Source organism: Triturus cristatus, chromosome 5_1, assembly GCF_964204655.1.
Source record: "Triturus cristatus chromosome 5_1, aTriCri1.1, whole genome shotgun sequence".
Taxonomy (NCBI): Eukaryota; Metazoa; Chordata; class Amphibia; order Caudata; family Salamandridae; genus Triturus; species Triturus cristatus.
Genome location: NC_140587.1, coordinates 167272768 through 167284742, shown reverse-complemented (window position 1 = coordinate 167284742; position 11975 = coordinate 167272768). Strand labels below are relative to the sequence as shown.

At 56.8% G+C, this 11975-nt stretch overlaps 1 pseudogene; it reads left to right on the top strand.

Moving 5' to 3' along the window:
• Positions 1-1415: 1415 nt before the first annotated feature.
• On the top strand, positions 1416-2407 carry LOC146830542 (28S ribosomal RNA; annotated as a pseudogene; the record flags this gene model as incomplete).
• Positions 2408-11975: the final 9568 nt, after the last annotated feature.

The window sequence follows — 11975 nt, the reverse complement described above, 5'->3', positions numbered from 1 at the left end:
TGAATTTGGTAGCAACATATGATAGGAGGAAAGAGGAATTTGAGAAATGGGCAAATCTCCCTGTCCAAGGTGATGGTATAAAATACTTAGCAAGTAATCCAACCTCAAACTTTTGTATCAGCAAACATAATAAAATAAAAGAAAATCAATACATAGCTGCGCTGATGTTGAGAGCAAATGTCCTGTATACTAGAAAAACCATCACTAGGGGAAGAAATCGTACATTTGCTACTTGTAGATACTGTAAAGATGTGTATGAAACAATTTCACATATTTCAGGTGCATGTCCTAAAACCAAGGACATAAGAATAAAAAGGCATAACAAAGTGTTGGAATTGCTAATTGATAGAGCAAAAAGGTTTGGGTGGATGACATACAGGGAACCTCATGTCAAAAATAGTCAAGGTGAACTAAGAAAACCAGATGTAGTGTTCACCAAAAATGGTAATGCTGTAGTGGTTGATGTTTCAATTCGTTATGAAAACTCACAGAATTCCCTTGAATTAGCGTATGAGAGTAAAGTTAAATACTATCAGGATCTATCACAGCAAATCAAAGATCTTACCAACTGTAAAACTGTAAAATTTCATGGATTTATTTTCGGATGTCGGGGTATTTGGCCTCAATGTAATGATGTTGCTCTGGCTGATCTTGGTCTGCAAATGTCATTCCCATTCAAGAAAAATGTTTGCCTGACTACATTAATGGACACTCTAAAAATGTGCCAAGTATTCATGGACAATTACATTTCAGGCCAAACACTGAGATGTACACTATAGTACAGCACACATGTCACTTTTATAAACGTATTAGCCTAAATGTTGATTCACTAATATTTACATGTGTTTCAACAGTCACGTAATAGTTAATAGTTGACACAAGAATTAGTATAGATGTGGATTTATAGATGTAAAGTTTTATAGAAATGTATTTTCAAACTAGATGTGCAATTTATAGATGTGTATTTTTATAGTTGTGTGCTTATATTATAATGATTTAGATACAATTGTGTACATCATGATTATTGAAACGTCTTGAACAAAATAGGTCTCAAATAATTACATACACATAGTCACTACATATTGCATTGATTATTGATGTCCTGCTAAACAGGACTGTTCGTAGACAATTTTATATTGCAGGGTGTACTATCTCTGGCCTATACGTGACCCCAGTTCCAGTGAGGACAGCTTAAAATGTGGCTGTACTCCGGAGCGAACAAATGTTGTATTGTTGGAAGCAAAACCGATTTGACGCTGATGGGCAGCATACTAACCCAGAATGAGCCACCGCGAGGTGGTACAGATAGCCAAATGCCTCGTCATCTAATTAGTGACGCGCATGAATGGATGAACGAGATTCCCACTGTCCCTACCTACTATCTAGCGAAACCACGGCCAAGGGAACAGGCTTGGCAGAATCAGAGGGGAAAGATGGTCCTGTTAAGCTTGACTCTAGTCTGGCACTGTGAAGAAACATGAGAGGGGTAGGATAAGTGGGAGGCCCTCGGGCCGACGGTGAAATACCACTACTCATTGCTTTTTCACTTACCCGGTGAGGTGGGGGGGCGAGCCCCATGGGGCTCTCGCTTCTGGCTCCGCGACCCGCTCCGGGGACAGTGGCAGGTGGGGAGTTTGACTGGGGCGGTGCACCTGTCAAACGATAACGCAGGTGTCCTAAGGCGAGCTCAGGGAGGACAGAAACCTCCTGCGGAGCAGAAATGCAAAAGCTTGCTTGATCTCGATTTTCAGAATGAATACAGACCGTGAAAGCGGGGCCTCACGATCCTTCTGACTTTTTGGGTTTCAAGCAGGAGGTGACAGAAAAGTTACCACAGGAATAACTGGCTTGTGGCGGGCAAGCGTTCATAGCGACGTCGCTTTTTGATCCTTCGATGTCGGCTCTTCCTATCATTGTGAAGCAGAATTCACCAAGCGTTGGATTGTTCACCCACTAATAGGGAACGTGAGCTGAATTTAGACCGTTGTGAGACAGGTTAGTTTTACCCTGCTGATGATGTGTTGTTGCAATAGTAATCCTACTCAGTACGAGAGGAACCGCAGGTTCAGACATTTGGTGTATGTGCTTGGCTGAGGAGCCAATGGGGCGAAGCTACCATCTGTGGGATTATGACTGAACGCCTCTAAGTCAGAATCCCCCCGAAACCGTAAAGATACTGCAGTGCCGTGGAGCCTCGGTTGGCCTGGGATAGCCGGCCTCTCTCGGGGGGCCGGTGCATAGAGCCGCTCGCTTGGTGATCGGAGAGCAGAAGGAAGGGGTCCGCCTCCATCGCTCTTAGTGCACCGCATGTTCATTCGTAGATGATCTGATTCTGGGTCAGGGTTTCGTAAGTAGCAGAGCAGCTACCTCGCTGCGATCTATTGAAAGTCATCCTCTGAGCCAAGCTTGTGTCTCTCCGTGCATGGTCGCCCGCGGACGCCTTCCTCCACCACACCCAGGGGTGGGTCCCTCTGCCGCCGGGTCGGCGGGGGGACACGGACGGGGTAACGTGGGTTCGCGAGAGGCTGCCTCCACCACATGCCCTCTGGCATGGGGGCCTCCCCCTCTTGTCCCTGCCCCACCGGGGTGCGGGATGGGGGCCACCATCTCTTGTGGGTCGGCAGGGTGACCAGATGGCCTGTGCCGGCCGGGCCTGTCCTTCCCGCTGCTTCAGTCGGACAGGGAGGCGAGCAGCAGCCATGGGGAAGTAGCCTTCCTAGTGGCTGCCTCGATGCGCCTGGCCACTCCTCGCCGGACTGCAAGGGCGACTGGGTACGGCACCCTCCCAGGCCATCTGGGTGTTGGGTCGTCCCGGGCCATCTGGTCGCCTGGCTGAGTGACCAGATGGCCCTGCGGGCCGGGTGACCAGATGGCCCTGCTGGCCGGGTGACCAGATTGCCCTGCGGGCTGGGTGACCAGATGGCCGGCCTGTCAGCCGGCTGGGCTAACTCCAACTTGTGTCCTTCCCCAAAGTTCTGTAAGCCCCCACTATGTGGGGGCTTAATAGTCGAGAAAAATGGGCTCCCTGGGCAGGCAGTCGGGGCGAGGACGTGGCCTGGGCTTAACCCTCCTTGGTTCCAGCCAAGGGTCCAGGTGCTGGGGACCGGGGGGTCCCCTGGGGCCCGGGGAGGCTCTCCCCAGCCTGGCTAAGGTTCTGAAGCTGGGACCGGGCCCGGGGCTTGAGCTCTGTCTGGCAGGCCCTGGGGTGCGGGAGCCCCCCATCCTGCAACCCAGCCGAGGGTCCGGGCGCTGGGGACTGGGGTCCACCCGGGCCCAGGGAGGCTCTCGCCAGCCTGGCTAGGGTTCTGAAGCTGGGACAGGGCCTGGGGCTCGAGCTCCGTCTGGTGGGCCCCGGGGTGTGTGAGCCCCCGTCCTGCAAGCCATCATAGGGTCTGGACGCTGGTTACGGGGGTCTATCAGGGCCCGGGGAGGCTCTCCCCAGCCTGGCTAGGTTTCTGAAGCTGGGTCCTGGCCTGGGGTTTGAGCTCCATCTGGCAGGCCCCGGGGTGTGTTAGCCCCCATCCTGCAAGCCATCATAGGGTCTGGGTAGCCATCATAGGGTCCGGGCGCTGTTTACGGGGGTCCATCAGGGCCCAGGGAGGCTCTCCCCAGCCTGGCTAGGGTTCTGAAGCTGGGTCCGGACTGGGGCTTGAGCTCCATCCGGCAGGCCCCGAGGTGCGGGATCCTCGCATCCTGCAAGCAAGCAGATGGTCCGGGGATCCCATCGGGGCCCGGGAAGGCACCCCCCGGCCTAGCTAGGGTTCAGCAGCTGTGACCGGGCCCGGGGCTCGTGCTCCGTCCCAGATTGCGGGAGCCCCCCGTCCTGCAAGCCAGCCGAGGGTCTGAGTGCTGGGGACGGGGGTCCACTGGTGAGGATCTCCCCGGCCTGGCTAGGGTTCGGAAGCTAGGACTAGGCCCGGGGTTTATGCTCCGTCTGGCGGTGTTAGACCTGGCACCTTGGCGTGCGTCTCCCATCCACTTTTTGTCGCTGTGACTCATGTGTTTTTGCTGGTGCTGGCTGCTCAGAGCACTGTGCCATTGCCAACCAGTGCTACAGTGCAAGTGCTCCCTATATAAAATGTATATGTTGGTTGGATTCCATGATTATTTGGTTTACTATCAGACCCCAGTAAAGTGCACCACGAGGGCCCAGGGCTTGTAAATACAGATGCCACTGGTGGGCTTGCAGCACTGGTTGTGCCACCCACAGACGCGGCCTGGTAAAGTGTGTCTAGGGTCTGCCATTGCAGAACCTGCGTGCAGTCTGGTACTGTCATGCTGACTTGCAAGTGCCCCCACTTGCCAGTCCCTAAACCTTCCCTTAACTTCAGGAGTACTGTCCCTGACCTGGGGGATTGGCCTGCAGTGGTTGCCTTGCTGCTGAAGAAGAGGAAGAAAAGACCAAAGAAACTTTTATTTGACTTGTGCTGAAGATCTCCAAGGGCTTGTGAGTGAGCTTGCCCCCTGAACGAAGTCCCAGGACCAGTGGACTTCACCGCCGTGAGAGCGCACCGGAAAATGGACCGTTTTCCCCATAATCCTGAAGCAAATTGCTCACCCCCCCTGGAAGCCTGCACCCAGCTGTCCGGCCCGAACAACGTGACTAAGGCCCCCCACGAGCCGTAGCTCGCACCGCAAAGGAAGGTATCGTCCGGCCTGAGCAACGCGACTAACAGGCCCCTACGAGACGTAGCTCGCACCGTAATGGAAGGACTGCGAACCGTACTTGCTTCCATCCCCTACGAACCGTACTGCCCAGCGTACGCTCCTTTCCCCTGCTTTGGGAAGGCTGCGGTGCGCACGGTAGTCGCGTACGTCTCCCCTGAGCGGAGCATACTGTTCGCTTGTATCCAGCACTTCGAATCAAGATTGCCGATCTCACAGTATGGCACGAACGCCGCGACGAACATTGAAAGCACCTTACCTACGCACGATCCCCTGAAGCCCTGCAAACCCAAGGTCCAACGTACCATAGTACGCACAGCACCAGGAGGATAACGCACCGTACATCGCGCTTGATGTCAGCGCAGCACCCGTGACGAACTCACCAAAAGATAAAGGTACTGTGCCTGTTCGCACAGTAGGGTGTATGCTTCATCCCGAAGCGCCTAGGGTGCGTGTGAGACCCGTTCCCAAGCAGTTTTGACCACGTACGAAGCGTACGGAAAGGAACGAAGCATGCAGAACTTTAAAACTACGCTAAACCAAAGAACTCTTTTTCTAATAAGTATTGTGGGCCGTTTAAACGTTATCTGGTCTTGTGCTAAGTAGGGCTGGGCGTAGTTGGCGTAGCGCCACTACACAGAATTTTGGAAAAAATGTGTGGAAAACGAGCGCACGTCCTGAGGGTCCGTGTGCCTGGGACAGGGGTCCCTCGTGCCCGGGCAGGCTCCCCGATCTCCCCTGCCTGGCTGGGTTGAGAAGTTTCGGTCAGGGCCTGGGGTTTGGGAGCCCCCGTCCTGCGGCCTGCCAAGTGTCCATCTGCTCGGGACAAGGGTCCCTGGTGCAGAGCCCCGGAGACCTGCAAGGCTCCATGGGTCCCGGGCAGTCCTCCCCTGGGCGGCTGGGCCCCAGGAGCGCATGCGGGCCTCCCCATGCCTGAGGCCTAGCATGGGGTCTCCGAGCCCTGCAGCCCCGGAGCCCTGCAGCCCCCGAGCCCTGCACGGGTTCCCAGAAAGGGGGGTAGACATCCTCCGGATTACTAGGGGCAGGGTATGCCAGGACACCTCTCCCGGGCTGGCGGTTCTCTGCCGGGGACCAGATGGGCTATGCCCGGGCAACACCTCCCTAGGTGTCCGGGGCTCCCTCCTCCAGCCCTCGACGTGGCAAAGTGCCCGGGAAAGGCTCCATGGTTCCCGGGCACTCATCCTCCGGGCGTCCGGGCCCGAGAACTCCGGTGGTCCTTCCCCGGGCTTGAGTCCCAGCCGGGGTCCCCGAGCCCCCGGGACGTGGAACACCGAGCCCTGCGTCGACAGGCGCAAACCCTACCATGAAAGCTCGGGGTGGGCAGATGGGAGTCCTTTCGGTTTCGGCCATCTGGTCGCACCTCTCCCCTCGGCCCATTGGAAAGCATTGCGTGCGACCACATGGCCGGGCCAGCCTGGAAGTTCCGATGAGGGCTCATTTGCCTCCCGGATCCCAGTCAGGTCTCCAGGAGGTCGGGCACGTTCGCACCTAGTGTCCCCTAAGCTTTGCGGTGCGCACGGGTTCCCAGAAAGAGGGGTACCCTTCCTCCGGATTACTAGGGGCAGGGTATGCCAGGACACCCCTCCCGGGCTGGCGGTTCTCTGCCAGGGACCAGATGGGCTATGCCCGGGCAACACCTCCCTAGGCATCCGGGCCTTCCTCCTCCGGCCCGCGGCATGGCAAAGTGCCCGGGACGGGCTCCATAGTTCCCGGGCAGTCATCCCCCGGGCGTCCGGGCCCAAGAGCTCCGGTGGTCCTTCCCCGGGCTTGAGTCCCAGCCGAGGTCCCCAATCCCCTGGGAAGCGGAGCCCCCGAGCCCTGCGTGGGCAGGCGGGAACCCTACCGCGAAGGCTCGAGATGGGCAGATGGGTGTCCTTTCAGTCCCGGCCATCTGGTCGCACATCTCCCCTCGGCCATCTGGTCGCACGCAATGCCGGCCTGGAAGTCCCGATGAGGGCTCATTTGCCTCCCGGATCCCAGCCAGGACTCCAGGAGGCCAGGCACGTTCATGCCTAGAGTTCCCTGAGCCTCGCGGTGCGCACGGGTTCCCAGAAAGGGGGGTAGACATCCTCCGGATTACTAGGGGCAGGGTATGCCAGGACACCTCTCCTGGACTGGTGGTTCTCTGCCGGGGACCAGATAGGCTATGCCCGGGCAACACCTCCCTAGGTGTCTGGGGCTCCCTCCTCCAGCCCTCAACGTGGCAAAGTGCCCGGGACAGGCTCCATGATTCCCGGGCACTCATTCTCCGGGCGTCCGGGCCCGAGAGCTCCAGTGGTCCTTCCCCGGGCTTGAGTCCCAGCCGGGGTCCCCGAGCCCCAGGGACGCGGAGCCCCCGAGCCCTGTGTCGACAGGCGCGAACCCTACCATGAAAGCTCGGGTGGGCAGATGGGAGTCCTTTCGGTTCCGGCCATCTGGTCGCACCTCTCCCCTCGGCCATGTGGTCGCACGCAATGCTTTCCAATGGGGCGACCAGATAGCTGGGCCGGCCTGGAAGTTCCGATGAGGGCTCATTTACCTCCCGATCCCAGCTAGGGCTCCAGGAGGTCCTAGTGTCCCCTAAGCCTTGCGGTGCGCACGGGTTCCCAGAAAGAGGGGTACCCTTCCTCCGGATTACTAGGGGCAGGGTAAGCCGGGACACCCCTCCCGGGCTGCCGGTTCTCTGCCGGCGACCAGATGGGCTATGCCCGAGCAACACCTCCCTAGGCATCCGGGGCTCCCTCCTCCGCCCCGCGGCATGGCAAAGTGCCTGGGACGGGCTCAATAGTTCTTGGGCAGTCATCCCCCGGGCGTCCGGGCCCGAGAGCTCCGGTGGTCCTTCCCCGGGCTTGAGTCCCAGCCGGGGTCCCCAATCCCCTGGGAAGCGGAGCCCCCGAACCCTGCGTGGGCAGGCAGGAGCCCTACCGCGAAGGTTCGGGGTGGGCATATGGAAGTCCTTTCGGTCCCGGCCATCTGGTCGCACCTCTCCCCTCGGCCATCTGGTCGCACGCAATGCTTTCCAATGGGGCGACCAGATGGCCAGGCCAGCCTGGATGTCCCGATGAGGGCTCATTTGCCTCCCGTATCCCAGCCAGGGCTCCAGGAGGTTGGGCACGTTCGCACCAAGGGTCCCCTGAGCCTCGCGGTGCGCACGGGTTCCCAGAAAGAGGGGTAGCCTTCCTCCGGATTACTAGGGGCAGGGTATGCCAAGACACCCCTCCCGGACTGGCGGTTCTCTGCCGGGTACCAGATGGGCTATGTCCGGGCAACACCTCCCTAGGTGTCCGGGGTTCCCTCCTCTGGCCTGCAGCGTGGCAAAGGTCCCGGGACGGGCTCCATGGTTCCCGGGCAGTCATCCCCTTGCTTGTCTGGGTTCAGGAGCTCCAGCCGGGGCCCCTGAGGGCAGCCTCCCCACCCCGGGCTCCGTCCTGGGTTCTGCTGCATGGCAGGGGCCCCGCCGGACCCCGGGTCGGGGGCTCTGGCCTTGGGCCCCGTCCCCCAGCCTGCGACAATGTCAAAGGCCCGGGACAGGGTTCCGTTGTGCCCAGGGAGCCTCCCCTTGCTTCGGCCATCTGGTCGCGCCTATCCCCTCTGCCATTTGGTCGCACGCAATGCTTTCCAATGGGGCGACCAGATGACTGGGCTTGCCTGGAAGTCCCGATGAGGGATCATTTGCCTCCCCGATCCCAGCGAGGGCTCCAGGATGTCGGGTACATTCCTTGCCTTGGGTCCCCTCTGTCACCTCGTGTGCACGAATTACAAGAAAGGGGGGTAATTTTCCACCGGATTACTAGGGAGAGGGTCAGTCCGACCTCCGTGAGGTCCAACGATTTGGAAACAGGGGAAGGCAGCACCTGGGCCCGCCCCCCGGGGCACCTAGGGGCCTTGGTACGCACCTGCCTCTCAGCCCTTTCCCGATGTTCCTTTTTGTCCGAGTTTGTTGGGTCAGGCCTCCGCGAGGTCCAGCGATCCTGAAACAGGGGAAGGCAGCACCCGGGTCCGCCTGCCGGGGCCCCCAGGGGCCCGGGTACGCATCTGCCTCTCAGCCCCTCCCCGATAGTCCTTTTTCTCCGAGTTTGTGAGGTCCGGCGATTCTAAGACGGGGAAAGGCAGCACCCGAGCCCACCCGTCAGGGCCCCCAGGGGCCCGGGTCTGCGCCTGCCTCTCAGCCCCTTCCCGATGGTCCTTTTTCTCCGAGTTTGCTCGGTCAGACCTCCGCGAGGTCCGGCGATTCTGAGACGGGGGAAGGCAGCACCCGAGCCCGCCCGCCGGGGCACCCAGGGGTCCGGGTTTGCTCCAGCCTCTCGGCCCCTTCCCGATGGGCCTTTCCTTTGAGCCTGCTCGCCCCGGGAGCAGGCAGGGATGTGAAGCCGGCATCCCCCCACACAGGGCGGCCTGCCAGGGGTGCCTGTGCCGTACTCTGATCGATTGGGCACTCTCGGTCCATTTAGGGATGGACTGCTTGGCCAGCCTCGGCTGTTTCAAGCAAGGAGCTTACTCCCCGCATGGACTGTCTGACTCGAGGGCCTGGCGCCTAGCAGGTGGCCCTTCCACCTACCCAGCAGAGCGAAGGCTGAGCGGCCCCAGCAGCTCATATCCCCCAGTGGTCTGATCCGAGCGGAAGGGGTCGGGTGGCGCCAGGCCCTCGGATGCTGCTGCCCAGCAGGTTTGTAGGCCCTGTGCGCCACGCCGTCACCCCTCTCTGCCCAGCACATTTCCACAGCAGCTCGGAACGATTTTTCCGAGGGGTGTCGCCGCCGCCAGGCTCCAGCACCCCTCCGTCTTGCTCAGGCTGCGCCTCGGCCCTCCTCTCCCTTCCGGGGGAGACGGCTGGGCTTGCCGGTGCCCATGCGACCACACCTCTCCACCCCTCCAGCGAGCCCTCCTGCCCAGGCGGGTGGGCTCTTATCCCCGGCAGGCTCCCAAGAGGAAAGGGTGCGCAAAGGTTGTTCCGTCGGGGAGATGGGCACGCGGCCACCCGAACCCACCCCGTCAGCAGGTGCGGCTACCTGGTTGATCCTGCCAGTAGCATATGCTTGTCTCAAAGATTAAGCCATGCACATATAAGTACACACGGCCGGTACAGTGAAACTGCGAATGGCTCATTAAATCAGTTATGGTTCCTTTGACCGCTCCCTCTGTTACTTGGATAACTGTGGTAATTCTAGATCTAATACACGCTGACGAGTGTGACCTCCCGGGATGCGTGCACTTATCAGACCAAGACCAATCCGGGCTCGCCCGGCCGCTTTGGTGACTCTAGATAACCTCGGGCCGATCGCACGTCCCCGTGACTGCGACGATACATTCGGATGTCTGCCGTATCAACTTTTGATGGTACTTTCTGTGCCTACCATGGTGACTACGGGTAACGGGGAATCAGGTTTCGATTCCGAAGAGGGAGCCTGAGAAACGGCTACCACATCGAAGGAAGGCCGCAGGCGCGCAAACTACCCACTCTCAACTTGGGGAGGTAGTGACAAAAAATAACAATACAGGACTCTTTCGAGGCCCTGTAATTGGAATGAGTACACTTTAAATCCTTTAACGAGGATCCATTGGCTCTCAGGGCTGGGGTGTGAAGGGGGGCTGGGTGCGCGCTGCGGCTGGACGAGGCACCTCCCTCCGGTGCGGCGGCGACTCTGGACGCGAGCCAGGCCCTTCCTGTGGATCGCCCCAGCTGCCGTGGTCGCCTCTCCCAGTGCCCCCTCCCTTGGGGCGCGGGGCTGGCGCCTTGCAGCTGACTTAGAACTGGTGCGGACCAGGGGAATCTGACTGTTTAATTAAAACAAAGCATCACGAAGGCCCGAGGCGGGTGTTCACGCGATGTGATTTCTGCCCAGTGCTCTGAATGTCAAAGTGAAGAAATTCAATGAAGCGCGGGTAAACGGTGGGAGTAACTATGACTCTCTTAACCTATTTTCAGTTGTAGTGGCCTTTACCTCCCAGTGGTCCCGCCGGTAACTGCCTCTATGGTACTAGACTCTGCGTAGAGAAGTATATAGAGACAGGCTAAACAAGGTTCTATCATGACAGCGAGCGTGATAGTAAGAAGTGGTGAAGCAAACGAACACATTTCCAGATGGGGTAGTTCCTGGAGAATAAACACCCCGTTAAGACGGCGTAAGGAGGTGCTGTCTTTTCAAGAAATCATTAACCTCCTCACCGAATTTGACAAACCAGCACTAGCTTCAAACAATACAACAAACAACAACGACCCAGGTCACGTTATAAGCCTTAGTTCACCCTCCGAAGCAGAAGAAGACACAACAGTAGACCTCAGCGAAACCATTGAATTTGTGGCCTCCTCAGCCAAGAATAACATTGATACAGCCAATTTTGAAAACCTACCGGATGTATACGAAATCAGCAAAGAACTGATAACAAAGAAAAGTGACTACTCAAAAAAAGTCACATATTGGAAATACCCAAACGAAAAGTATAAATGTGACTTGTGTGGAGACATATTGGGAACTTTCAAAGAATTGAGAAAACATGTCTCCAACAAGCATAAAGGCTTCTATCTCAAAACGTATTGTTCAAAATGTGACAAAGAAGCCGAATACCACAATATTGCATGCCATTATGCAAAATGTAAAGGAAGACCTCAAAAAGGAGAGTTGCCATTCCTGTGCAGCTTCTGTGACCTCAGATTTGGATCAAAGATTGGAGTTTCACAACATGCTCAGCACGCGCATCCAAGAGCGCAAAATGAGGCTAGACTAACAGCTCTAACAAACAGCAAACCATCAAAACTATGGTCACAGGAGGAAATACTGCTATTAGCAGAATTGGAAAAAGTGTATGAAAACAAAAGAAACATTAATGCGCTGATGGTTCTGCATTTTGACAATAAAAATAGGAAACAAATTGCCGAAAAAAGAAGAGATAGAAGAGATAAGAGCAAAAAATCGGCAAAGGATGTACTGCAAGCATCCAGTATCTCTGAGAATGACTCCTGCGATGAACCAGAGATTGCAGTAGAAGTAACAACAGAAAGGCGCAGACACTTTATCAATCGGAAACGAGCACCAAAAATAAAAAACTTTGATGAACTGAATGATAGAATCACAGAAATCGAGAAGTACACCAAAAACATCCAGCATCACGATGCTGCTATGGATCTGATGGATGAGATAGTGACTTATATATCAGAAAACACCAATGATATAAGTCCTGTACCAGCAAATCGTACCGAACCAACGAGCGAACCCGATAATGAACTTATGAACTCTGCTCAATATGAGCAACAGGCTGCCTCTGTACAAAACAAGATACCAAAGGAAAATAAGAAAAATGGAAGGCTCAAT